Source organism: Sitophilus oryzae, unplaced genomic scaffold (assembly GCF_002938485.1).
Source record: "Sitophilus oryzae breed Bouriz unplaced genomic scaffold, Soryzae_2.0 scaffold_1569_pilon_pilon, whole genome shotgun sequence".
In the NCBI taxonomy this organism is placed as follows: Eukaryota; Metazoa; Arthropoda; class Insecta; order Coleoptera; family Curculionidae; genus Sitophilus; species Sitophilus oryzae.
Window position 1 is genome coordinate 1 of NW_022146246.1, and position 6,106 is coordinate 6,106.

Consider the following 6,106-nt stretch of genomic DNA (forward strand, 5'->3'; position numbering starts at 1 on the left):
GAATTTATTACGAGTAGAAAAAATATTGTGCTGGGTTGGCGTTGGTTTCTATGTAATTTGACAAATAAATAAAGCTGTCTCTTTAGTTGTCAGTTTTGAGTCAATATTTTTTAATTCTCTTTCGTGTCGATTGCTGATTGAATTGGAGCGAGAAATGGCTCAAAACGAAATAAGTAAATTACCAACAGATATTCAAGCTGAGGCGACAAACGCCATATCCAAACTACTTCCATTTAAATCCCGAATAACTTATGAAAAGGAATACAAAAAAATCAAAAACGGAAGCAATTAAAAAACCTGCGAGAAGAAATAAGGTTTTTAACCTATCCTCGCTGTTAAAGTATCATTTAATCTACCCTTGCGGTTAAAATACTATTTTATCTACTGTTTTTGATAGATATAAGGCAATTTTAACAGTTGCTATGGAAAAAACACACCAAACTGTATAGATCTTATTTTGATTTTATTTGTAACAGTGTTTCTAAAACAATCTGTATCATTCTGTTATATATCTTTTAAACAATGCCTCATTGATTCAGAAAAATCAATTCTACACTTTCCCACCTTTTCAAAAGTAGGTTACTGGCTGCTGTCGAGACGATCATTTTTTTATGTAATTTTCTTGCGAGATCATGTAACACGCTTTTAATGCTACAACCTCCAGCCGCAGAGAACCATTAAAATATTTTTTTTTTCTTCTAAACGTGCAACGAACATGATAAATTATCGATCGATTTAACGATATTCGTTTAATTGTTATCCTGCCATTTAGTAATAATGTTGAGAATTAGTAGTGATATATTATTAATAATAAAAGCATCAGTTGCTTAACAGTTATGCCTAAAGGGATAAATGTTGTTGATGTGTTGATTGAGTTGTTTATGTATATTTTTATTAGTATGTATTCGTATTGTGCAGTTTTTTTATTTCCAACCCACTAAAAATATATTCAGAGGGGGAATTTTTTCGTAAAATATAAAGTAGTATATACCACTGCGGCCGCGAGGGCCTATTGTGGCAAATCGCTTCTCGGCCTTTTGGTTAAGATCAAAGTGTAGTAACTGGTAGTATAGTTCAACCCCAGAAACACGCCTATGAGGTTTTTTTGCGAATTTTTTTTTTTAAATTCGGAATTTTTTGAAAAATTTTTTGGATTTTGTTTGGTTCTAAAAATTTAAGCAAAAAATCATTTTTTTAGGGGGAATTTTCAAAGTAAAATAACTCTTATTTAGATCTATTTGAAAAACGGTAAAGAGAAAATACGTTTCTTTTATCGAAATCACCACCCTTTAAAATACTTGCACTTATTTCTGGGACACCCTGTATATAATCTATCAACTTCAAATTCATAAACTCAGTTTTTATAAACATTAGTATTTGGTTTATTATACACGGTTAATTGAAGGGTTGTTTTTTGCCCTAACTTTAAAACACCCGGTGCAATAATTTCGTGAGTGAAATTCTTTTCATAAAACATTATTTTCAAAACCATGTCTCCTGAGCATTTTGTTTTTTGATTCGTGTCAACACATGCCTTGGTTAATTTTTAAGAGCGAAATTAACTTGTCACCAACAATTTGCAATTTTTTCAACTATCATTACTTTATGATGTTATTTTTTCAATTTTAATATTCGTAACGTCATATTGACACTGATTAGAACCGTTAGAACTCTATATTAAAATTTAAAAAAACGTTAAAAAGTAACGGTACAGGCTTGGTTTTAATAAATATTAGTACCACTGTATACTGTGTTTTTTAATTGGATTAGGATCGAAAAAAATCAACAGAAGTCCTTTGTTTTAAATTTGTAAACAAAAAATATAAAAATTTAAAACAAAGAACTTCTGTTGATTTTTTTCGACCCTACTAATCCAATTAAAAAAACACAGTATACAATATTAATGGATCGACAACAATAAAAATTAGATTAGTAACACTAACAGAAGTAATGATATTAAAAAATAATAACTGTAATAACTGCAACAAACAAACAAAAAACTTGAAAAAAATACTCAATACTTTCTACTGTCTCCTGCTGCTATAACTATAGGTAGGCGTCGCGCGTCGGTTCATACTATTAATGGGGCTCCAAATATATTGTGTTATATTTTCCCATTTTTCTTCAAGGACCAAACGAATATTCATAATTTCGGCTATGTTCAACCAGATCAATGATCAATGACTTTTACACAATCTTCGACACTAAGATTCATATTCAATCGTACACAACAATAATCACCAAAGCCACCTCGTCATTATGAAGAATAACATCAAAAAGTAACGAAAATTGAAAAGATTGTAAAATGTTTGTGGCAAGTTCATTTTCCTCTTAAAAATTAACCAAAGCATGTGTTAACGTGAGTCAAAAAACAAAATATTCAGGAGACATGGTTCTGACCGAAAAATAAGGATTAGGAAAATTTGCTCAAGAAATTATTGCACAGGGTGATTTAAAGAGAGGGTAAAAAACAACTCTAGGATTAACCCTGTATAATAAGTCAAATATTAAGGTTTATAATAAACTGAGGTTACGAATTAAAGTTGATATCGTCCTATTGCTGCCAAAAGTAACTAACATTTTTCCGAACAACCAAATTCAATCAATCACTAACTATGTTTTGAAGCGGAGAATCGATTGCAAAAGTCTTAACTACGATTTCTGGCTATTTATGTTTTATTTTAATACCGAAAGTTACTAACTATAACATCTTTATGCAATGCAATTCATCTTTAGACGCATTTTTCTCGGAAGTAATAAAAAATAAGTTAGTGACTTTTGGCAGCAATGGGACGATATATTTATATACAGTTTGCTAAAAATAAAATAATATAATATTTTAAACTAGACATGACTGTATAAAATAAAACGTGAGTAACAACTCCATAATTTTTTAATGAATTTTCTAGCTTAAAAAAACAAAAAAATAGTCTGCTAAAAGTGAAACAAAATAAAATTTCAACCAACACCAAACAAATTTCATGATAAAATTGAAAAAATGTATGTAAGAACAATGAAACGACAAAACAACCCATGGATATGTTTAAATTAACAAATTTATGGCCGATCGGATAACCTAAAAACTTATTAACATCTGTTTCAGTGATTTTGGTTTGTTCGCGGTACTAAAAATCGAACTGCCGTTACACGCCAATTTACTTTTATCTTTAAACGAGAAATCGAAGTCGAAAAAATACATTTAATTACATGGGACGACGCGTTAATATTAAGTATCCATTGAAAAAGGTTTTAACGAAAAACATCCGGCGTCACATTCGACAAAAGTGAATAAAAAAACAAGCAAATCGATTTAACTGATCTCAGTTGCGCTTTTATATGACCAAAAAAGCCCATAATACAAGACGATGGGCAGAATTAAAATACGCAATTAATGGATTGTTTTATTGTAGTCCAGGAGGCAGTGAAGATTTTCGGTACTTATTTTCCCAGTCAGCAAACACCTCTCTGATGTAGGATAAGTTTGCATTTTCGGCAAATTTCTGAGAAATTCTTTTGTTTTAACTGACACAAAATGATAACTAATTGTTAAATTTGGACTAATTAGACCGCTATGTTGAAATAACGTCAGACCATATCACAGCCACCTAGATTTTATCAAATAATAAAGATCTACTCAGATCAAATCATATAAAAGAAAATATCCAGGAAAATATTTGGTTGAGGGGTAGGCAACCTTAATAGTCTTTTAAGGAGGAGACATGAATTCTCTATTGAATATCGGAATAATATACTGGGTGTTCAATTTAAAATAAAAGAGTAACATGCTTTTAAAGGTGACCAATGTTCAATATTAATTTTGTCTCACCATGTATAACTTTCTGGATCAAGTTTTTATTTGATTTAATTATTATTTTAATTTTAATTTAATTTAGGTAGCTTTTATTGTAAATTAATTTTTTTTTCTTTATTTCTAGAAAATATTAAATATGTCAAAAACTTCTCTTATAAAACTCACCTTTATTTTTCTCCCAGAATCCGAAAATCAATGAATATATAGGGTGTTCCATTACAAAAAACACAACTTTGATATGTAACTTTTTGGGGACACCCTGTAGAACTCTCTATATTTTTAAAAATTGCTTTGATTAACCTACGTATGCTCACAAAATTTTACTTCAATACAAACTGTCGTTCTCCTTGGAGCGTCCGCGGCGTATGAGAGGCGCCACCCTGTATATTAAGGGGGCTTTTCCGATGGGTTTGGGCGGAAAATGCGTTAGAAAGTACAAATATACTGCACTTCTTTTTCCAGCGTTCTATTAGTGAGAGATGTTGTGTAAGAAAAAAAGAAAGTCTGGCTAATCTGTGAGAATGGGTAATATGTCTGGAAGGTGAAAAATTGGATAAAAATTATTGAAACCATCGCCCTTATCTTTGCAGTCCTAAAAATTTGTCAGATGATAATTTATATTATAATTATAGCTGCAAATATAGTCTGGCTCATCTGGAACATCCCGAAAGCCTTGCCAGATGATAGTAAATGATAAAACATATTTTAAGATTACTAGATTGTCTCAACTTGTCAAAAAAAAATCCGTACATTAGATTGAAATGTCTCCACTTGGCAACAATGCAGTATCGTACAGTCCGTTTCGAATTCCACGATCATCGCAAAAACGCAGATCAGGTTTAAGCATTTAACCGTAGTAGATAAGATAAAAAAGCTCTTAAAATTTTTCGATGGGACCAGTTTCCGAATACTGAACTTAAGAAGTGTTTTTGATTCCTCATCGTTAATTCAATCCGTTATTACTGTTTTGCGTATTCTTTCTTCGTTTACACCCATGTTTTTCGTTTTTTCGCTGTTTTCTGCCATTTTAGTTGCCAAAAATTGACATATGATATGTCATTCTATTCAAGTGTCATTTTCTATCGAATAAAGTAAAAAAATGCCGGTGCCATTTAAAAATCAAAGTTGTACTCATTTCCGGTGAAACAGGAAGTGACCGAAAACCAGTGAATACGTCAATCAATCTTAATCTATGCCATATACTAAGAAACTATATCGTTTTTTTCTGAAAAGAAAAAGTAAAAAGGGGTGAGCCACTTTGAGACGCCACCGGTATATATTAATTTATAATTCAGTAAAATACTATGAACTTTGATATTAAATAATTTTTTTTTTTATTTTTTTTAAGTATAGAAATAAAGGGGGCACATTTATATATATATATATATATATATATATATATATATATATATATTTACCTGAGTATTGCTTGATCATCAAGATGCAGGAATTTTTTGTGCGCAAATCCAATTTTAGAATTATGACGATACTCGGTCATAAAACAAACCTCAAACGCTTAATGTCATACATTTTTGGTTCTAACGTCATTCTTGGTACATCAGCCAACCAGTTTTTGCCGAAGATAAAACACTAAACAATATTTTGCCATAACCAGTCCGTACTTGGTACTCTATCGAGCGGTCGTACCTCATTACGGTCATTTTCGTTTTGCCTTATTGGTCTTTTCTAAGATTTGTGATAAATCCTAGGATTTATTTATTCCATCGCTTAAGACAAAGAAGTTCTGATGCCATAGGCTTTATGGTTATTCTTAATTCAATGCCTTGCAGATATACATCCATATCTGACAATGATACTCGATAATTATCAATAATTATCAGAGTATCATTGTCAGAATATGGATGTACAAAATATTAATCTATATACTAATATATAAAATCCTTAAGTGACGGACATACTGATTAATCATTTGATCCCGCTCAAACCACTCAACATAAGAAGCTCAATTTTTGGCATACAGGTTGATTCACAGGTTCGATAAGAAGGAAAATTTTTCGAAACTCGAACTATAAGGGGGTGAAACCACAACTCAAATATTACAATATTTTTATTTAAAAACGGTCAGGTTCGAAGAGAAACGCTTAAACACGTATGTTTTATTTTGTTTTTGCATGTACCCCAAAAATGTATACAGGGTGTTTCGAAATATTGGTCATTGATTAATCACGATCCTGCTTAAAGAAGCGCTAGACGTAAGCTGATTTTGGAAAACAAGGGTGGGAGTTTTTAATTTGTTTAAAACCGGTGAGTTTTTTGGAAAAGCAGCTTAACCAC

At 31.0% G+C, this 6,106-nt stretch overlaps 1 non-coding gene across 1 annotated transcript; it reads left to right on the plus strand.

Moving 5' to 3' along the window:
• Positions 1-1,021: 1,021 nt before the first annotated feature.
• Positions 1,022-1,189, plus strand: LOC115879050. Its single transcript, XR_004049656.1, has one exon. It is a non-coding gene; the product is annotated as a U2 spliceosomal RNA (small nuclear RNA).
• The last annotated feature ends 4,917 nt before the right edge of the window (positions 1,190-6,106 follow it).